This window comes from Dama dama, chromosome 15 (assembly GCF_033118175.1).
Source record: "Dama dama isolate Ldn47 chromosome 15, ASM3311817v1, whole genome shotgun sequence".
Classification (NCBI taxonomy): Eukaryota; Metazoa; Chordata; class Mammalia; order Artiodactyla; family Cervidae; genus Dama; species Dama dama.
Window position 1 is genome coordinate 17,297,814 of NC_083695.1, and position 23,022 is coordinate 17,320,835.

The 23,022-nt window shown below is 41.2% G+C and overlaps 1 long non-coding RNA gene across 1 annotated transcript in view; it reads right to left on the bottom strand.

The window, feature by feature from the left end:
* Positions 1–6,557: 6,557 nt before the first annotated feature.
* Positions 6,558–23,022, bottom strand: part of LOC133070008 (uncharacterized) — a 29,862-nt gene continuing 13,397 nt past the window's right edge. Inside the window, exon 3 of the long non-coding RNA XR_009696056.1 lies at positions 6,558–6,794. This is a non-coding gene — a long non-coding RNA (uncharacterized LOC133070008). The remainder of the gene's footprint in view (positions 6,795–23,022) is intronic.

Below are 23,022 nucleotides of genomic sequence, written 5' to 3' on the forward strand. Positions count from 1 at the left end.
CTGTCTCCTATTGGTAATAATCCTTTAGCTCTACCATCTCCCACCTCCTCTCCCTCCTCCAGTCAGTAATTCTTCTTGCCTGTTCATTCAATGCCAGCCCCTTTACACCAGCTGTTGTATTGTACTACTGTACTTTTCAAGGTACAATGCTGTAAGATTTAAGATGGTTTTAACTTTTGTGTTTTTTATGTATTATTTGTGTGAAAAATATTATACATATATTACAGTACAGTACTATATAGCTGATCGTGTTAGTTGGGTACCAAGGCTAACCTGGTTGACTTATGAATACACTCTCAGAACAAAACTCACTCATATGTAGGGGATTTACTGTACAGTGTCCTCTATGAAGATGCTGGGTTTAATTACTAGGTTTAATTATCTAATTTTACCTCTTCCTTCTTTGTTCCCATTTAATTGTATTCTCCAATTTCAGTACAAGTACTTAACACAGTAATTTATTAGATAAATGATTCATCTTTTGATTAACATACTGACTAGTCAGCATAGATCTCATTTACTGAAAATGCCCATCTTTAGTTGCACTTAAGTGATGTCTTATAAGATGTTGTTACAAGAGTCATATATCGTAGTTTCTTATAAGACATATCACAAACTTGGGAAATTCACTTTCTTGATAGGTTCACCAAAGTGCAGAATTTTGCTAAAAATAGGTTATAAGTTAGAATGCCAGCATCATGTTTTCCTCTCTTTTCTGTAAGTTCAGTTCAGTCCTTCAGTTGTGTCCAACTCTTTGTGACCCCAATGGACTGGCAAAGTAAATTCTCTGCTTTTTAGCATGCTGTCTAGGCTGGTCATAGCTTTTCTTCCAAGGAGCAAGTGTCTTTTAATTTCATGGCCGCAGCCACCATCTGCAGTGATTTTGGAGCCCAAGAAAATAAAGTCTGTCACTGTTTCCATCGTTTCCCCATCTATTTGCCATGAAGTGATGGGACCAGATGCCATGATCTTTGTTTTTTGAAGGTTTAGTTTTAAATCAGCTTTGTCACTCTCTTCTTTCACCTTCATCAAGAGGCTCTTTAGTTCTTTGCTTTCTGCCCTGTCATCTGCATATCTGAGGTTATTGACATTTCTCCTGGCAATCTTGATTCCAGCTTGTGCTTCATCCAGCCTGGCATTTTGTATAATGTATTCTGCATATAAGTTAAATAAGCAGGGTGACAATATACAGCCTTGACGTACTCCTTTCCCAATTTGGAATGAGTTCATTGTTCCATATCCAGTTCTAACTGTTGCTTCTTGACCTGCATACAGATGTCTCAGGAGGCAGGTCAGGTGGTCTGGTGTTCCCATCTCTTGAAGAATTTTCCACAGTTTGTTGTGATCCACACTGTCAAAGGCTTTGGCATAGTCAATAAGGCAGAAGTAGATGTTTTTCTGGAACTCTCTTGCTTTTTCGATGATCCAACGGATGTTGACAATTTGATCTCTGCTTCCTCTGCCTTTTCTAAATCCAGCTCGAACATCTGGAAGTTCACAATTCATGTACTGTTGAAGCCTGGCTTGGAGAATTTTGAGCATTATTTTACTAGCGTGTGAGATGAGTGCTATTGTGGAGCAGTTTGAGCATTCTTTGGCATTGCCTTTCTTTGGGATTGGAATGAAAACTGACCCTTTCCAGTCCTGTGGCCATTGCTGAGTTTTCAAAATTTGCTGGCATATTGAGTGCAGCACTTTCACAGCATCATCTTTTAGGATTTGAAATAGCTCAGCTGGAATTCCATCACCTCCACTATCTTTGATTGTAGTGATGCTTCCTAAGGCCTGCTTGACTTCACACTCCAGGATATCTGGCTCTAGGTGAATGATCATACCATCATAGTTACCTGGGTCATGAAGATCTTTTTTGTATAGTTCTTCTGTTTATTCTTGCCACCTCTTCTTAATATCTTCTGCTTCTGTTATGTCCATACCATCTCTGTCCTTTATTGAGCCCATCTTTGCATGAAATGTTCCCTTGGTATCTCTAATTTTCTTGAAGAGATCTCTAGTCTTTCCCATTCTATTGTTTTCCTCTGATCACTGAGGAAGGCTTTCTTATCTCTCCTTGCTATTCTTTGGAACTCTGCATTCAGATGGGTATATCTTCCCCTTTCTTGTGGCTCAGCTGGTAAAGAATCTGCCTGCAATGGGGGAAACCTGGGTTCAATCCCTGGGTTGGGAAGACCCCCTGGAAAAGTGAAAGGCTACCCACTGTAGTATTCTGGCCTGGAAAATTCCCTGGACTGTATAGTTCATGGGGTCACAAAGAGACACAACTGGGCAACTTTCTTGTCTTTTGGCTGCCCCTAAATCACAGTTTAGTATCATCAAGCTTATGCTGAATTTTACACAGCTTACTTTATAGGCAAATTTGTGAACTTAACTCCTTTACAATAGGCACAAGATCTAACAGTAAACTACCCCAAAGGATGGATAATTTATATTGCTACTTTAAACAAAAAATAAATAAATAAAACAATGACTTATGAGAATAAGACTACATTGAGAAATTAAAAGAAATGATACACTGGGAACCAATGAAAATTACACTAAATATAGTCAGAAAGGTAGAAAACATCATCTTTATACCTCTATATTTAAATAAATACATAGTAGGGAATAAATAGTTCAATAGAAAATTCTTAGAGAGCAGAATGTTTTGTAAAATTTTTGTAAAACATGACGACAATTTCTCTTATAAACGTATAAGCATTTTTAAAAAGGCTAATAAGTCTTTTCCAAATATACAGGAATATTTTTGCCATCTAAAAGCATTAGGATTGTCAACTAAGACTTGACTCAAGTGGGATCTAAGTGAAACTTTCTCCTGGTGTCTAATTCATCAAATTCAAGTTATTAAGGTATTTATTTCAGAAGTAGATTTCGTTGTGTAAAGATTTCTACCTTTCCCTAACTTCAGATATCAGTATATTTGCATTATCAAGGATATAAATATAAAACATGTTGATAGCCTTGTGGTCTGGGATAACTATTACTGTTTTTTTTCTGTTTGGGCAGAATTAATTTGCTTATTTTCAAATTGGTATGAAATCAAATAACTTTGTCTTGTTTCTATGTCTTTTATAAAGTTAAGGACAATTGAAATAATAGTTACATTGCAAGAATATATATGATCATAAAGAATGGCAAAAGCATTACTTTATTTTATTTATGTATTTCTGGCTCCTCCACGTGTGATGTGGAATCTGACTAGGGATTGAACCCATGCCCCCTGCAGTGGAAAAGTGGAGTCTTAACCACTGGACCTCCAGGGAAGTCCCCGAAAGCATTAGTTAGAATTTTTTTTTTTTTTTAAGAATTTTGTGGAGGCTTCTCTGGTGGCTCAGTGGTAAAGAATCTGCCTGACAATGCAAGACACTCAAGTTCAATCCCTTACCCAGGAAGATCCCACATGCCAGAGAAACTTAGCTGGCTTTTTCCACAGCTAAACAAGGCTCACCTGTGACCCGAACACTACACGTCTAGTACTGAGTAAACAGCTTTGAAAAAAAAGTGTCCAGACCAAAAAAAAAAAAAAGAATTTTGTGGACTTCCCTGGTGGTACAGTGGATAAGAATCCACCTGCCAGTGCAGGGAATACAAGTTCGATCCTTATCCAGAAGATTCCACATGCTGCGGAGCAAGTAAGCCCCTGCTCCACAAATACTGAGTGTGCCTCCTAGAGACCTAAAGCCACAACTACTGAGCCTGAGTGCTGCAACCACTGAAGCCTGTGCCTGTGCCTAGAGTCTGTGCTCTGCAACAAGAGGAGCCACCACTACGGAAACCCGACCACAAAGAAGAGCAGCCCTCACTCACTGCAGTTAGAGAAACTCCCTGTGCAAAAACCAAGACCCAACACAACCATAAATAAATAAAAAGAATTCTGTAGTAATAAAAAGAAGAGAGAATGTTACTGGTCATATATTGTAGATACCATCCTAGTAAAATTTCTGAGAAGGCATGAATGAGTAATTCTACATTACCTAATAGTATGGTATAACCAAACATTTATCAAAATAAAAATGAGGTCCATATACATACAAAATCAACTCTTTATCTTAAGTATCACCAGAAACTATAGAGCCCCAAATGAACTCTTGAGTGGTAGTAAGGCTCTTAAAACAATAACATTTTAAGTGCATAGCTATTATAAACCCATTTGATATTCCTTTTAATTGCCATGATGCTGATGAATATAGTTTGTATTCAAACGGAGGTCACAAGTACTACCACAGCAGTTTCAATATAATTCAGCCTTAGTTAAGAAGTAAATGGATATTTAAAATTACATGTTACCAGGAAGGAGGGACAAAACCAATTACAGCAAACATCAGTTTTTTAAAATAGCAAATGAAAGATTTGTATTAAATCGTGTTCTTTCTTCTCTGGACATGTACAGAATACAATAATACAGGAAATTTTGCTATATCAACCACTCCTTTTCCTTGCCTCAGCTGTTCTATGGATCAATTAGCCTGGAAAATAGAAACTGGGATGCAAAAAATGACTCAGAAGGGAAGGCTGAAATTCACTTTACAATATTTAGTCTATGAAAAAGGTTTTAAAAACACCACTGAAGTGAAGTGAAGTCGCTCAGTCATGTCCAACTCTTTGTGACCCCATGGACCATACAGTCCATGGAATTCTCCAGGCCAGAACACTGGAGTGGGTAACCTTTCCCTTCTCCAGGGGGTCTTCCCAACCCAGGGATTGAACCCAGGTCTCTGGCACTGCAGGTGGATTCTTTACCAGCTGAGCCACAAGGGAAGCACTAGGTCAATATATTTTAGCTGAAGGAAGAGGTAATTGTGTATGTTATTTTATTTCGACTGGCCAGACAAATTCTAACGTTCCCTTTAATTTTTTCCTACATTGGAGGACTGACACTTGAAAATCCAACATTAGAGACCTCATGCCATAAATTCAAGATGGTATTTTTCAATGTACAGGTCATAGAATGACCCCTGGATATTTGTTAAAAACAAACATTCCTGTGCCTCAACCAAGTTCTACCAAGACAGAATCACGAGAATCAGCATTTTGACAAGCAATCTGAAAATTTTGACATACACACTTATTTTAAGTGCTCCCCAGGTGGCTTTGCATTAAACTGCCTGCCAATGCAGGAGACACAGTAGATGCAGCCTTGATTCCTGGGTTGGGAAGATGCCCTGGAGAAAATGGCAACCCACTCCAGTATTCTAGGCTGGAAAATTCCATGGACAGAGCAGCCTGGAGGGTTACAGTCCATGGGGTTGCAAAGAGTATAAATATTACCTCATCCAACCTTCAGGCAGTTTCTTCTTTGTAAGAAGTGTATTTATTTAGAGAGAAATACACTTCACAGAGTATGAACCATCTCAAAAGATGAGAGTGGCCCAGCATGTGTGCATGCTCAGTAGCTAAGTCATGATAAGTAAAGGTGGACAGGAAAACAACTGTAGGGACCTTAAGGATTTATTGCCCCCATCCATGGTTCTCAGGACTTCCCAGGTGGCACCAATGGTAAAGAATCTGCCTGCCAGTGAAGGCTATGCAAGAGACATGGGTTCAATCCCTGAGTGAGGAAGATCTCCTGGAGTAAGAAATGGCAACCCATTCACTCCAGCATTCTTGCCTGGAAAATTCCATGGACAGAGGAGCCTGGTGAGCTAAAGTCCATGAGGGCACAGACAGTCACACACTGAGCACGCAAACTGAGCACAGCACTGTTTCTGCTAAAACACTTTTCACCATGGCCTAAAGGATCATTCATGTTCTGTCTTTCAGACTCTTGTTTAGCCTCTTTTGACAAACTCAAACTGCCTTTTGACCTCTTTAACAAAGCATTACTTTAACATCCCAGCCATGCATGGTCTTGTCTTCTTTCTCCAAATAGCAGAAGCACCAATTGTCTGAACCAATCAATTTCTTATTTTACAGATTTTACTTTCTTAGAGTTCATAGGTTACACTTGTCTGTAACTTTAGCACAAGGCTTTGCACAGAAAAGCAAACACTGAAAGATGAACTCTCCAGGTCAGTAGATGTCCAATATGCTACTGGAGATCAGTGGAGAAATAACTCCAGAAAGAATGAAGAGACTGAGCCAAAGCAATAACAACACTCAGCTGTGGATGTGACTGGTGATGGAAGTAAAGTCTGATGCTGTAAAGAGCAATACTGCATAGGAACCTGGAATGTTAGGTCCATGAATCAAGACAAATTGGAAGTGGTCAAACAGGAGATGGCAAGAGTGAACGTCAACATTTTAGGAACCAGCAAACTAAAACGGACTGGAAGTGGGTGAGTTTAACTCAGATGACCATCATATCTACTACTGTGGGCAAGAATCCCTTAGAAGAAATGGAGTAGCCCTCATAGTCAACAAAAGAGTTGTAGTTGAAATGTAGTACTTGGATACAATCTCAAAAACAACAGAATGATCTCTATTCATTTCCAAGGCAAACCATTCAATATCACAGTAATCCAAGTCTATACCCCAACTAGTAATGCTGAAGAAGCTGAAGTTGAACAGTTCTATGAAGAACTACAAAACCTTCTAGAACTAACACCCAGAAAAGATGTCTTTTTCATTATAGGGGACTGGAATGTAAAAGTAGGAAGTCAAGAAATACCTGGCTGCTGCTGTTGCTAAGTCACTTCAGTTGTGTCTGATTCTGTGCAACCCCATAGACGGCAGTCCACCAGGCTCCTCTGTCCCTGGGATTCTCCAGGCAAGAATACTGGAGTGGGTTGCCATTTTCTTCTCCAGGGGATCTTCCCGACCTAAGGATCGAACCCTTTCTTCTGTGAAAGGCAAATAAGAAAAGGAAAGATATACACATTTAAATGCAGGGTTCCAAAGAATAGCAAAGAGAGATTAGAAAGCCTTCCTCAGTGGTCAGTGCAAAGAAATAAAGGAAAACAATAGGATGGGAAAGACTAGAGGTCTCTTCAAGAAAATTAAAGAGTGGAGAAAAGGGAACCCTCTTACACTGTTGGTGGGAATGCAAACTAGTACAGCCACTATGGAAAACAGTGTGGAGATTTCTTAAAAAACTGGAAATAGAACTGCCATATGACCCAGCAATCCCACTTCTGGGCATACACAACAAGGAAACCAGATCTGAAAGAGACACGTGCACCCCAATGTTCATCGCAGCACTGTTTATAATAGCCAGGACATGGAAGCAACCTAGATGCCCATCAGCAGATGAATGGATAAGGAAGCTGTGGTACATATACACCATGGAATATTACTTAACCATTAAAAAGAATTCATTTGAATAAGTTCTAATGAGATGGATGAAACTGGAGCCCCTTATACAGAGTGAAGTAAGCCAGAAAGATAAAGAACATTACAGCATACTAACACATATATATGGAATTTAGAAAGATGGTAATGATAACCCTATATGCAAAACAGAAAAAGAGACACAGAAGTACAGAACAGACTTTTGAACTCTGTGGGAGAAGGTGAGGGTGGGATGTTTCAAAAGAACAGCATGTATTTTACCTAGGGTGAAACAGATCACCAGCCCAGGTGGGATGCATGAGACAAGTGCTCGGGCCTGGTGCACTGGGAAGACCCAGAGGAATCGGGTGGAGAGGGAGGTGGGAGGGGGGGATCGGGATGGGGAATTCATGTAACTCCATGGCTGATTCATGTCAATGTATGACAAAACCCACTGAAATGTTGTGAAGTAATTAGCCTCCAACTAATAAAAAAATAAATAAAAATAAAAAGCAGAGACATTACTTTGCCAACAAAAAAAAAGAAAGAAAAAGAAAATTAAAGATACCCAGGGAACATTTCATGCAAAGATGGGCTCAATAAAGGACAGAAATGGTATGGACATAAGAGAAGCAGAAAATATTAAGAAGAGGTGGCAAGAATACACAGAAGAACTACACAAAAAAGATCTTCATGACCCAGATTATCACGATGGTATGATCACTCACCTAGAGCCAGATATCCTGGAGTGCAACGGCAAGTAGGCCTTAGGAAGCATCACTATGAACACAGCTAGTGGAGGTGATGGAATTCCAGCTGAGCTATTTCAAATCCTAAAAGATGATGCTATAAAAATGCTGCACTCGATATGCCAGCAAATGTGGAAAACTCAGCAATGGCCATAGGACTGGAAAAGGTCAGTTTTCATTCCAATCCCAAAGAAAGGCAATGCCAAAAAAATGCTCAAACTATTGCACAATTGCACTCATCTCACACGCTAGTAAAATAATGGTTAAAATTCTCCAAGCCAGGCTTCAACAGTTCGTGAACCATGAGCTTCCAGATATTCAAGCTGGTTTTAGAAAAGGTAGAGGAAGCAGAGATCAAATTGCCAACATCCATTGGATCATTGAAAAAGCAAGAGAGTTCCAGAAAAACATCTACTTTTGCTTTATTGACTATGCCAAAGCCTTTGTGTGGATCACAACAAACTGTGGAAAATTCTTCAAGAGATGGGAATACCAGACCACCTGACCTGCCTCTTGAAAAATCTGTAAGCAGGTCAAGAAGCAACAATTAGAACTGGACATGGAACAACAGACTGGTTCCAAATTGGGAAAGGAATATGTCAAGGCTGTATATTGTCACCCTGCTTATTTAACTTATATGCAGAGTACATCATGAGAAACACCGGGTTGGATGAAGCACAAGCTGGAATCAAGACTGCCAGGAGAAATATCAATAGCCTCAGATATGCAGATGACACCCTTAAGGCAGAAAGTGAAGAAGAACTAAAGAGCCTCTTGATGAAGGTGAAAGAGGAGAGTGAAAAAGCTGGCTTAAAACTCAGCATTCAGAAAACGAAGATCATGGCCTCTGGTCCCATCACTTCATGGCAAATAGATGGGGAAACAGTGGAATCAGTGACAGACTTTATTTTGGGGGGCTCCAAAATCACTATAGTTGGTGACTGCAGCCATGAAATTAAAAGACACTTGTTCCTTGGAAGAAAAGTTAAGACCAACCTAGACAGCATGCTAAAAAGCAGAGACATTACTTTGCCAACAGAGGTCCGTCTAGTCAAAGCTATGGTTTTTCCAGTAGTCATGTATGGATGTGAGAGTTGGACTATAAAGAAAGCTGAGCACAGAAGAATTGATGCTTTTGAACTGTGGTGTTGGAGAAGACTCTTGAGAGTCCCTTGGACTGCAAGGAGACCCAACCAGTCCATCCTAAAGGAAATCAGTCCTGAATATTCTTTGGAAGGACTGATGCTGAAGATGAAACTCCAATACTTTGGGCACCTCCTGTGAAGAACTGACTCACTGGAAAAGACCCTGATACTGGGAGAGACTGAAGATGGGAGGAGAAGGTGACGACAGAGGATGAGATGGTTGGATGGCATCACCAACTCAATGGACATGAGTCTGAGTAAACTCTGGGAGTTGGTGATGGACAGAGAGGCCTGGCGTGCTGCAGTCCATTGGGGTCGCAGAGTCAGACATGACTAAGTGGCTAAACTGAACTGAACTGAACTTGCACAGAAACAGTACTTAAATCTTCAAAATATTAATTGTCCTGCTTTTAACTCTTCTCTGTGAGCAAATCCCTACAACACTGACTTCAGTACAACAGTGACTCCAAACAGCCCACTGGTCTCTAACAGAATGCTACTTCCAAAGTTGCTTAATATTACAAGAAATAATCGATATATCATTTGTTATTTATTAACTCCTTAAGTGAGTCAAGTCCTATAATAAGCACTAAGTACATTACCACATTAAATTCTCACAATCATTCTGAAATGGGCATTATGATCTTTATTTGACTGAAAAAAGACATTGGAAACTGAGGCAGAAGAGTTCAACGAACTCTCCCAAAGCCACATACACCAGGAGCAGCAAGGCTGAAAAGTGCGAGCCTGTGTTTCTCTGACTCAAAGCATGTGCATTATCTCCACTGTGTTATACTAGAGACAGAGAGATTTGGTGTCTGTCATCATGTCGAACTTACTGCCAAGAACCCCAAAATGTATGGGTCTTGCAATAAAGACACTTTCAGTATACTGTTTGTAACTCTCTTATTTTCTACACCCCTAATGTATACACATACACATCCTAAAAGTAAGCCATTGTGAAAAAAAGAAATTTAGAGAGGATTTCTTGAGACCAACAGATACTGTTAAATGACTACAGACAGCAAAGAGCTCTAAATTCTATCACTATTCTCTATGCTATTTACCTGCAGACAGCCTAAAGACAACTGAAGAACTCAAAGGGAACTACTTGAAAGTTCACAAGGAGCTCTGATAAACTTTTGCCCAAAGCACTTACTGATCATTAAACACTGGAAGCATTCACATACACATATATGCATAAAAAATTGAAAAAAATGTATAAAGACAATGAAATTTTTATCATACGTTCCTTAGCTTCCTTACCCAGAAAACAGACCAAGAGATTCTATTTCAATTTCACAGCTGCAGCACTTTGAAGACTGGACTGTTCAGAGAATAAACCACACCTGTTGAATTGTTTCGGTCATTCCAATCACCAGCTAATACAGTAATGAAAAGTAACATTCTCCTTCTTGGCCTACCTGAGGTGTTCAACAACGTCAACAGCTTGCCAGAATAATGACATACTGCTCACATGGGGGCGGCATTGTAAATGCGCTGGTCACTGGGTTGTAACCCACCACGGTTCTCTACATCGCACATAGTGAGACACTCTGGTCCATACTTTGTGCTCCGTGGAGAGAAAAATGCCACAAGGAGGGGTTTTTAGCATGCAAAGGCATCTTCAAATGTCAGAAAATAAGTGAGCTATACTTTCATTTTTACAGTGTTTTCCTGGAACTGCTATAGAACAGTTAAGGACAGTAATCTTTAAAGTACCCCTACTCTCTTCTCATGGGCTTCCCTGGTGGCTCAGATGGTAAAGAATCCCCGACCAGGAAGATTCCACATGCCACAGAGCAACTAAGCCCGTACACCACAACTACTGAGCCTGTGCTCTAGAGCCCAGGGATCGCCAACTACTGAGCCCACATGCCAAAATTATTGAAGCCTGAGAGCCCTAGAACCTGTGCTCCACAGCCAGAAAAGCCACTGCAATGGAAGTAGTCCCTGCTCACTGGAACTAGAGAAAAGCCCGACCAGCAACAAAGACCCAGGGCAGCCAATAAATAAATAAATAAAATTACTTTTTAGAAGCTTTTTTAAGTGTTATTATAAACCCATGATGATGTTATCTTTTTTAAAAATGTAGATATATGTTCTAACTCTGTCCACTGACAAAGTCCCCAAACAAGGACCAACCTCTGGCACCAGAATATCACCACTCAATACCATTTTCTCTTGAGAGAAAACTAAGCTCCTGGAGAAATGGCTGATTCCAGGGCTGGAAATGGTAAAATGTGTCTGGAACATATTGTCATACTAGAAACAAATAAATTACTGGAGACAGACAACCATTCGAAAATCCCCAGGGTCAAAGAAGAAAGATTTTAATTAACATGAATCAGAATTTCCTGCAATGAATTGAAATACATCAAGGATATTTAATTCTATGAGTTCACTGAAAAAAAAAAAACATTTAATTTTGAAAGATGCTAGGTAACTAACACATTATTTTGAATATATGAATATAGTATATGAAGGCAAAAAAATACAGCATTAAGTCCAAGTTACCTATATGAAGTGTAATATAACTATTTAGTATAGATACTCCCTTTATGAAAATATTTCAGCTCATAAATAAAGGCTAAATGGTAAATTAGAGTGTTATCATTTTGTAACTTGTAAAAAGTTAGTAGAATCTAAGGAGGATTGGGCTTCCCCGGTGACTCAGCAGTAAAGAATCCGCCTGCCAATGCAAGAGACGCAGGCTCAATCCCTGGGTGGGGAAAATCCCCTGGAGGAGGGGACGGCAACACATGTCAGTATTCTTGCCTGGAAAATGCCATGGACAGAGAAGCCTGGCAGGCTACAGTCCATAGGGTCGCAAAGAATCGGAAACAATTGAAGTGATTGAGCATGCACCCACACAAGGAGGATTACTCATGTCCACTAACCACATCCACAAGTGAAACGAGAAGAGGTGTGTCTCATGGGTTTGGGACAGGAGAGCAGGTACCCGCACTACTGTGAAGCAGTGCAGACACAAATCAGACATGGATTTCACCAAGCTTATAGTCCTAAGGTAAAGTATCTGCCGGTCAATGTACAAGATGCAAGAAACAAGGGTTCAATCCCTGGATCAGGAAGATCCTCTGGAGGAGGAAATGGCAACCAGCTCAAGTACAAACTCTGGGATAATCTCAGGGACAGAGGAGACTGAAGGGCTAGAGTCTGTGGGGTCACAAAGTCAGATGCAACTGAGCACACAGGAATGAAGAGTCCTACCTGCCAACTGCTAGAAAATAGAGGGGAAAGGGGAACACATCAAAATGAACCAAAGGGAAACAATCAACAAGATCCGTGCTGTGGAAAACCATACAGATCATATAACCTAGTTTTTCAACAGGTAAGCAATACATTACAAAGGAAGAGAGACAGAAAGAGACAGACAGGGACTTCTTTGGCAGTCCAGTGGTTAAGAATTTCCCTTGCAATGCAGGGGACTCAGGTTCAATCCCTGGTCAGGGAAATAAGATCCCACATGCCATGGAGTAACTAAGCCTGCACGCTGCAACCACTGAACCCACCCACCACAACTAGAGAGTCCCTGTGCCACAATGAAAGATCCCACACGATCCAACTAAGAACCAACACAGTCAAATGAATAAATAAAAGAAAGAAAGAGAGAGAGAGCTACAGATGAAAAGAGAAAACCTGAACTGGGGTCTTCCTATTTCAGAAAATGGGAACCTCATTCTTCCAGTTCGCAAGACAAAAGCCTTGGAGTCACTGTTAATTCTCTTCATTCTTCCGCCTCCACCTGCAGCCTGTCAGTGACTCCCCTCTGCTCTATGTCCTCAGAATCTGAGCTCCCCTCACCCCATCCCCCACCACTGCTCTGGTCAAAGCCCCTAGGGCCCCTCACCTGCATCCAAGGGGAACCTCTAACCAGCCCCCTTTTTTTCACCCTGAACTCTGACGCCTACCATCAAGACAGCAGCCAGGCTGAGAATTTTCAAGTACAAGTCAGATTCTGACACAGCTCAAAGTCTTCACGGCTGTGGCACATGGTCTCATCCACAGTCCAAGTATAGTTCTTAAAACATCCCAAGGCCCTCAGCAATCTGGCTCCTTCTTGCCACCTGCTAACCTCCCCCTTGCTCCTCAGGCTCTGGCCACCCTGACCTCCTTGAGTTTCTCAAACACATCAGGCAGCCCCTCCTTGGAGACTCGCGCTTGCTCTTTCCTGTGTCTAGAGCCATCTTCCCTCAGATCTCCTCGACCCTCCTTTCTTTGCAGATCTGAGCTCCAGAGTTAACCATTCCTTCATGAGTCCCACCCTTATCACACCTGCTCTCCATCTACCTGCCCAGTTTTGCACTGGTAAATTATTTTTTAATTTCTTTATTTTATTTTTGGCTATGCTGGGTCTCTGTTGCTCTGCGTGGGTCTTCTGTAGTGGCAGCAAGCCGGGGCTACTCTTCCATTGGCTTCTCATTGCAGTGGCTTTTCTTACTGAGTCGCATGGCTTCAGTAGTTCGGTACATGGGCTCTAGTTGCTCCATAGCATGCAGGATCTTCCCAGATCAAGGACTGAACCCATGTCCCCTGCACTGGCAAGCAGACTCTTATCCACTGTACCACGAAGGAAGTCCTAAATTAGTTTTTGATGTCTATCTCCCTCCATTAGAAGGAACGAAAACAGGGACTTTTTTCAATGCTACATGCACAGTGCTTAGAATGGTAACTGACTCATAGTAGGGCTTCAGAAATGTTAGTTGAATAGAAGCATCAATTGACAAAAATAAATAGAGTACAAATATTTGATCTGGGGACTTCTAAAAATCATTTTGGTTCAAGTTCTGCAGAGACTGTCTTGAGGGACTCTGGACAGACCCTTCCTTCCTAGGAGCTAGAATTTACCTTCATCAATTACAACACTCCTCTCTACCAGAATGCTTTCCAGCTCGCTGTTCTTAAATCATTTAAAATAAGTTCATCTATGGTTACCCTGTAGTCATTTTCTATAGGATAATGATTTTTCCATTTTATTTTTGGCCTGATCAGAACTGCCATTCTGGGACTTTCCTGGTGATCCAGTGGGTGGGAGTCCACCTTCCAACGCAGGGGACACAGGTTCAATCCCTGGTCAGGGATGATCCCACACGCCATAGAGCAACTGAGCCCACGCACTCTGGAGTCCATGCGCCACAACTAAGACCCAAAGCAGCCAAAAATAAATAAATAGTAATTTTTTAAAAAAAGAACTGCCTTCCTTTAGCTCCTCTGATACAGTAAGAAAAACTACAAGATATTTTGATAATTCAGTCACTTTCTGACATGATTCTGAACTGATTGTCATTTAGATCCAGGCCTGCAGGTTTACCTTCATCTAATTAAAAATTCATTAATTGAATTAGGTTGGGATAAGGATAGGGAATAACAAATCTGAGTCCATATTAGATCTGTTTCTTTTACTTTAACCTTTGTTTTCTATTGCTTTTGCTACAAGTTAATCACTAAAGGGATGCTGTCTATTTTAAAATTTACATGATGGCCCATCTCTGAGAAGCGCCCCCATGCCTGAAGGTTAAACTAAAATACCTTTGTTCAGCTCAAAGGAAACATCCTGATCTAGCCCACCTGTGAATGGCTGCAGGAAAGAAGAAATTAACACACCTCCTCCCCAGTCAGGCCAAAATTAGAACATCTTTGCAACAACTTTTACTGGTCTTCTTACTTTACCTCCTCACCTCCCCCTCCATCCAGACCCTGGCAAGACAGTTCTCTAGGACCCTAGCAGCCTGCCATCTTAGAGGACTTTATTTACTAAAATGCAGTTCTCTGGGTTTCTCAGGTGGCTCAGCGGGTAAAGAATCCATCTGCAACAAAAGTGACACAGGTACAATCCCTGGGTCGAGAAGATCCCTCGCAAGAAGGCAAGACAACCCACTCCAGTATTCTTGCCTGAAGAACCCCATGGACAGAGGAGCCTGGTGGGCTACAGTCCAGAGGGTCGCAAAGAGTTGGACACAACTGGAGAGACTGAGCACACACACTAAGGATCCACTGAGCACTGGATCAGTTAGGATATGTTTGGCTTCAAGTAACAGTAAATCCAAATGAAAGGGGTTTAAACAATAATAGCGCAGGCCCTCGTTATATGAAACTCAGAGGTGGGGAAATTCCCGAGTGGGTTGACAGAGAGACTCACTGATCCCATATTTTAAGTGCAAGAGAAAGCTACTGGAGGATTTTCAAAACATTTTCTAAAGTGCTTGCAATTTTGAATGTTCTTTCTGGCTGCTGTACAGACATTGTATGCAGTGGTGGTGGGGGGAGGGTGGCAACAGAGGAAACAATGGTGAGGTTTTTGCCATAATTCAGGGGCAAAGATGGCAGCTCAAGTTTGAGGTGCTTATTGAAAATCTCCATGGATATGTGAAGTAGGCAATTGGATATGAGTGTTCAGAGTTCAGTGGAGAAGACGGGCTGGAGACACAGAGTTGGTTCTGATCAGTACATAGACTGTATCTAACGCTAGGTAACTGGGTGAGAGCACCTGGGAAGAGGTGAATAGACGGCGAAGGGTATAGAATAGATATTTGGGGCATTCAGACACTTCCAGTTTAAGCAGAGGAAGAGGCCAGCCACAGGGATGGAGTAGGACAATGGTACAGAAGGATGAAGACAGAAGAGTCATGGAACCCCAGCAGAGAACACTCCATAATGAAGGTCTGGTCAGGACTTCCCTGGCCATTCAGTGATTAAGACTCCATGCTCCCAATGCAGACACACGGGTTCAAGTACTGGTCAGGGAACTAAATCCCACATGCTGCGCAGCCAAAAAAATAAAAATAAAAATGAAGGTCTGGTCAACTGAGCCAATAACAATTGAGAAGTAAGATAAAAAAGGACAGAGCAATGATCACCAGACTTGACAATGCATAACCATTGGTAGCCTTGAGAAAAGAAATCCTGGTAGAGAAGTGGGGGGAAAAGATAAGTAGAGTGGGCTGAGAACAAAAAAGGATATGAAATGAGTCACAGTAGACCTGTGCTTTCCAATATGGTAGCACTAGCCACATGTAGCTAATTAACTTAAAAATTCACTCCTTGGGTACACTAGCCACATTTCAAATGCTTGACAGCCACATGAGACTAGTAGCCACCAAATTAGACAATGCAGAGATAGAGTATTCCCATCATCTCAGAAAGTTCTATTGGATAGCACTGCTACGACAATAATTTTATTACATGGATGTAGATGCACCTGTAGGGTAAATTCCACAGCACTGGCAGTGGGGTTGGGCAAAGACTCACAGGTCTTTGTCTTGAGCAAATGAGTGGAAAGGGTGCATTTCTTGGAATAGAGAAGCTGGGATAACAGGTTGTGGGGAAATCAGATGTTCTATCTCGGACATAGTAAGTTTGAGATGGACTTCCCTGAGGGCTCAGCGGGTAAAGAATCCTCCTGCAATGCAGGAGCCACAGGAGACTTGCATCCTAGCAAATACAACCAGTGAAACCCATGGTGGATTTCTGACCTCTATAACTGTTTTTTTTTTGGCTGCCCCATGCCACAGGTGGGGTCTAAAATACCAGTCTGATATATAACTCCCTTGCTTAAAATGGTGTTTTCCAACTCCTATAAGACAGCAAATACATTCCCTAACTTGGCCTACAAGGCATCCCTATTTGGGCCTGGCCTGCCACTCAAGCCTTTCCTTTAGGATTCCATACCCTCTGCCTCCTTTAGGCCTTTGCATATTCTATTTCCCTATCTGGAACATTCTTCCCACCCCCCACCCTTTATCTTCCCAGGCTGACTCTTACTCCTCCTTCAGGCCCCATCTGGGATGCTTCCTCTGGCAAATTTCCCAGACCCCTAGACCAGTTAGACGCTTCTGCATAGAGGGGACCTAGATACCCCCGCCTGTGGCACCATCTAATCGTCTAATCGCCATCTCCACTTCCAGGCACCAAGGGCTCTAGAACACAACTTGCCTAGCACAGCACCTGACATGCAGGAATGTTTGAAAGACAGCAGTTAAAAATGAAATAGATATCATTCACTCCAACTAATAAAAATAAATGAAAAAAAAATGAAATAGATATCATTCGAAATGGCTTAAGTGGTTCAGTTAGGATATATGGGAGACTGGAGAGATCCTTAAGAAACTCTTCCAAGTCAGTTTTATTTTATCTTTTTCATATTTATTTGGCAGTGTCAGCTTAGTCACAGCACACGGGATCTTCGTTGTGTCATTGCGGGTCTTTCGTTGCCGTGCAGGGAGTCTCTTGTTGTGGTGCCAGAGCTCCAGAGCCAGAGGGATTCAGTAGCTCCATGGCATGTGGGATCTTAGTTCCCTGACCAGGGATCAAACCTGAGTCCCTTGCATTGCAAGGTGGATTCTTAACCACTAAAGCACCAGGGAAGTTCCTCAAGTCAGTTTTAGTCCGTGGGAACATACTCATTCTGCCTGACACACAGGCAGAGGGCAGGACCAGGTTGCAGTTCCATGCTCAGTTTTGCTGAGGTATTTTAAATAGACCACCATCTAGTCTTGAACTCTTGTATAAGAATCTGTCTTGTTTTTTAGAGGTGATCACTTCAGTAAGGGCTTCCCAGGTGGCTCAGATTGTAAAGAATCTGCCTGCAATACGAGACACCCCAGTTTGATCCCTGGATCAAGAAGATCCCCTGGGGATGGGAATGGCTACCCTTTCTAATTTTCTTGCCTGGAGAATTCCATGGACAGAGGAACCTGGGGAGCTGTAGTCATGGGGTTGCAAAGAATCGGACATGACCAAGCAACTTTCACACACTCATACACACACACACACACCTCAGTAAATGTTCATGGGAAATGCTGGGCTTCCTTTCTGTTGGTCTTGTAGCAGTGTTTTTCTGCAAGTTCTTGGTCAACTGTTTTTTTCTCTTCCTTCCCTTTCCCTTGTAATGTCTTTGTATAGAACTTTCTCTGGTTCATTTTTGATAATTCATCTCCCTTGAGGGGTTTTCTGAACCAGCACTTTGCAGAAGGTTCACTTGGAGGAGGGCCCAGGGCTAGTCAAGGCTTTAATGTGTAATTATTTCTTTTGCATTTTGAAAAATCAAAGTGAGAGAATATATGAAATATAAAATGTATATGTAAGATTAAAGAAAGAAAACAGAACAAAGATCAGTGTATCTGGAACTCAGGTAAAAAAATCAGGTGCTATCTCCATCTTTGGGGCCCTTGCAGGGCGCCCACCCTAAAGCAACATAATCCTAAATGTGTGCTTACTAATCCCTGTTATTCTTCATAGATTTTCAGTGTCCTTTTTTATGTCTACACATTCTATTAAATAGTATCATATATACTTGGGCTTTCAAAGACGCAGTTTTATGCTTTATATTATCTTCTGTGATTTGCTTTTTTTTTGAATGATGTGTCTTCTAACCATTGGAAGGGATAGAACCCATGCCCCTTGAAGGGCAGAGTCTTAATCACTGGAACACCAAGAAAGTCCCTGATATGATTTTCTTAGTCAACATCATACTTGAGAGATGGCTCCATGCTGGAGGTGGTGGTGACTGACACTTGTTACACTCCCTTCAGAATGGCATTCCATTCTACTGACTGTACACAACTGATTTCTCCATTCTTCTGTTGAAGGACCTTTGTGTTGTTCCAGACTCTGCGATGTTATCCATCTATACTGCCTAGAACAAAATCACCTGGTCCATGGGACTCCTTTCCAAGAGTCCCACAGGCTATGCTTCTTGGAGAGGAACTGCTGGGATCTGGGACAGGCCCCAAGTCTACCCCACCCTGCACACTGGTTTCCAATGTTACTGTACTGACAATGCTCTAACTCTCAGAGATGGCTCACTGTTCTATGTCCTTCACATCTTTCATATTTTTGTCATTCTCACCAACAGTGAATGGACAGTGGGAGACATGGGAGAAACTCCCCACACTCCTTTTCTCCACCAAACTATCTTCTATGTGACTTGAGTGTGTGGTTCCTTATTCGTACTCACTCATTTTTTTCCCTGTAGAGAAGGTGGTTGCATTTCATTCCTGATCTCACAAGAGAGGTGTCTGCATTTTGGACTGCAGGATGTCCATTCATTCTGCAGCCCATTCTGCAACCTCCCTCTTCTGGCCCTGTGGATGGCTCCTCTTCTACTTGATTGGTTTGGCATTTCAGCTCTCCCTAGTTTAGTTGAAGACCATATTTGTTCTTATCTGGTTTTGGAAAGAGAAGGAAATGTCAACTGAGAGTAACTATTATTAAATGGAAAGACTCCAAGACACTGTTTTTTGGATTTTTGCTTTTTTTTTTTTTTTTTACTGTGCTGTGTCTTTGTTGCTATGCATGGCTAGTTGCAGTGAGTGAGGGCTACTCTTTATTGTGGTGCACGGGCTTCTAGCTTCTCTTGTTATGGAGCATGGGCTCTAGGTGCACAGGTTTCAGTAATTGTGGCACATGGAATCCTCCCAGACCAGGGATCCAACCTGTGTCCCCTGCATTGGCAGGTGGATTCTTAACCACTGCACCACCAGAGAAGTCCCTCCAAGACTCTTAAAAGCATCAGTTTCTCAGACCAGTCCTAGGTCCCTTGCACTAGGTATTTCCAGATGAGACCCTGAGTATCTGTATGTTTAAAAAAGTCTCTCCAGGTTTTGGCCACAGCAATCAGAGCAGAAAAAGAAGTAAAAGGAATCCAGATAGAAAAAGAAGTGAAACTCTTGCTGTTTGCAGATAACATGATCCTCTACATAGAAAACCCTAAAGACTCTACCAGAAAATTACTAGAGCTAATCAACGAATATAGTAAAGTTGCAGGATATAAAATTAATACACAGAATCCCTTGCATTTCTATACACTAACAATGAGAAAACCGAAAGAGAAATTAAGGAAACAATACCACTCATCATTGCAACAAAAAGAATAAAATACTTAGGAGTATATCTACCTAAAGAAACAAAAGACCTATACATAGAAAACTATAAAACACTGATGAAAGAAATCAAAGAGGACACAAACAGACGGAGAAATATATCGTGTTCATGGACTGGAAGAATCAACATTGTCAAAATAACTATACTACACAAAGCAATCTATAGATTCAAGCTACCAACGGTATTTTTCACAGAACTAGACCAAATAATTTCACAATTTGTATGGAAATACAAAAAAACTCAAATAGCCAAAGTAATCTTGAGAAAGAAGAATGGAACTGGAGGAATCAACCTGCCTGACTTCAGACTCTACTACAAAGCCACAGTCATCAAGACAGTATGGTACTGGCACAAAGACAGAAATATAGATCAATGGATCAGAATAGAAAGCCCAGAGATAAATCCACGAACCTATGGACACCTTATCTTTGACAAAGGAGGCAAGGATATACAATGGAAAAAAGACAACCTCTTTAACAAGTGGTGCTGGGAAAACTGGTCAACCACTTGTAGAAGAATGAAACTAGAACACTTTCTAACACCATACACAAAAATAAACTCAAAATGGATTAAAGATCTAAATGTAAGAACAGAAACTATAAAACTCCTAGAGGAGAACACAGGCAAAACACTCTCCGACATAAATCACAGCAGGATCCTCTATGACCCACCTACCAGAATATTGGAAATAAAAGCAAAAATAAACAAATGGGACCTAATGAAACTTAAAAGCTTTTGCACAACAAAGGAAACTATAAGCAAGGTGAAAAGACAGCCCTCAAATTGGGAGAAAATAATAGCAAATGAAGAAACAGACAAAGGATTAATCTCAAAAATATACAAGCAACTCCTGCAGCTCAATTCCAGAAAAATAAATGACCCAATCAAAAAATGGGCCAAAGAACTAAACAGACATTTCTCAAAAGAAGACAGACAGATGGCTAACAAACACATGAAAAGATGCTCAACATCACTCATTATCAGAGAAATGCAAATCAAAACCACAATGAGGTACCATTACACGCCAGTCAGGATGGCTGCTATCCAAAAGTCTAAAAGCAATAAATGCTGGAGAGGGTGTGGAGAAAAGGGAACCCTCTTACACTGTTGGTGGGAATGCAAACTAGTACAGCCACTATGGAGAACAGGGTGGAGATTCCTTAAAAAACTGGAAACAGAACTGCCATAGGACCCAGCAATCCCACTTCTGGGCATACACACCAAAGAAACCAGATCTGAAAGAGACACGTGCACCCCAATGTTCATCGCAGCACTGTTTATAATAGCCAGGACATCGAAGCAACCTAGATGCCCATCAGCAGATGAATGGATAAGGAAGCTGTGGTACATATACACCATGGAATATTGCTCAGCCATTAAAAAGAATTCATTTGAATCAGTTCTAATGAGATGGATGAAACTGGAGCCCCTTATACAGAGTGAAGTAAGCCAGAAAGATAAAGGCCAATACAGTATACTAACACATATATATATAGAATTTAGAAAGATGGCAATGATAACCCTATATGCAAATCAGAAAAAGAGACACAGATGTACAGAACAGACTTTTGAACTCTGTGGGAGAATGTGAGGGTGGGATGTTTCAAGAGAACAGCATCGAAACATGTATATTATCTATGGTGAAACAGATCACCAGCCCAGGTTGGATGTGTGAGACAAGTGCTTGGGCCTGGTGCACTGGGAAGACCCAGAGGGATCGGGTGGAGAGGGAGGTGGGAGGGGGGATCGGGATGGGGAATACATGTAACTCCATGACTGATTCATGTCAATGTATGACAAAAACCACTACAATATTGTAAAGTAATTAGCCACCAACTAATAAAAATAAATGGAAAAAAAAAAATCTCTCCAGGTGAGATTCCTTGGCAGTCTAGTGGTTATGACTCTGTGCTTTTTCTGCTGAGGGCATGGGTTCAATCCCTGCTTGGGGAACTAAGATCCCAAAAGCTGTGTTGCCAAATAATAATAATAAAGTGATGCCAAAAATAAAAAAACCCTCCAGGTGATTTAAGTAGAAAGTCATGTTCAACAGATTTGACACAGAAAAGACTTTCTAACTAAGTCTTATTCATCTTATAATTTTTTACTTGAGAACCAATCTTTTATAAGAACTAATCTGTTAGGACATTCCCAGATTTCTTTTTTCCTTTTATATCAAACTTGTCTCTTACTTAATAATTCTTCAACAATTGTGCTTCTTGATCTGTATTTGGCCTGAGAGATAAACATTCAATTTTATTTACTCAAATGATTAGGTTTCCATTATAAATTAGCTTGTTAATGACTTGGTTTCTTTGTTACATTTGTTTGCTGGCAACAGGGGAGTCTTCCACATGTTGGTTTGCTTACCTAAAGGATGGAATGAAAATTTTTTTTAATTTTATTTATTTACTTTTGGCTGTGCTGGATCTTTGCTGCTGCACAGGCTTTTTTTTCTAGTTGTGGTGATCTGGGACTACTCTCTTGTGGTCCATGGGCTTTTCTTGTTGCAGAATCCAGGCTCTAGGGTACATGGGGGCTTCAGTAGTTGGAGCTAACGGGTTCTAGAGCACAGGCAGGCTCAACAGTTGTGGCACACAGGCTTAAGTGGTTCTGAGACATGTGGGATCTTCCTGGATTAGGGATTGCATTGGCAGGCCGATTCTTTACCACTGAGCCGCCAGGAAAGCCTCTGAAATATTAAAGTCCAGTGGCTGCCTGGCACCATCTTGGTTTCCCATCCTTGTGTACTGAATAGACTCACCCTGTGAACCCATGGCTGCTTGTACTAGCTGAGTTTGTGAGGACTGAAATCTCAGCCCGTGTCAGGCATCGGACTAAGTGCTTAGCTTTTGGTGTCCCATCAGTTTATCTCTAATTCCTCCTAGAAAGGCAAGAAGTGCCTATCAAAGGAAATATATTCCTAAAGATGTAAACATTTCTTTAAGTATCAATGCCTTCACTTTCTCTGGGCTCAGTTCCTGGAAACAATCACCAGGATCTTT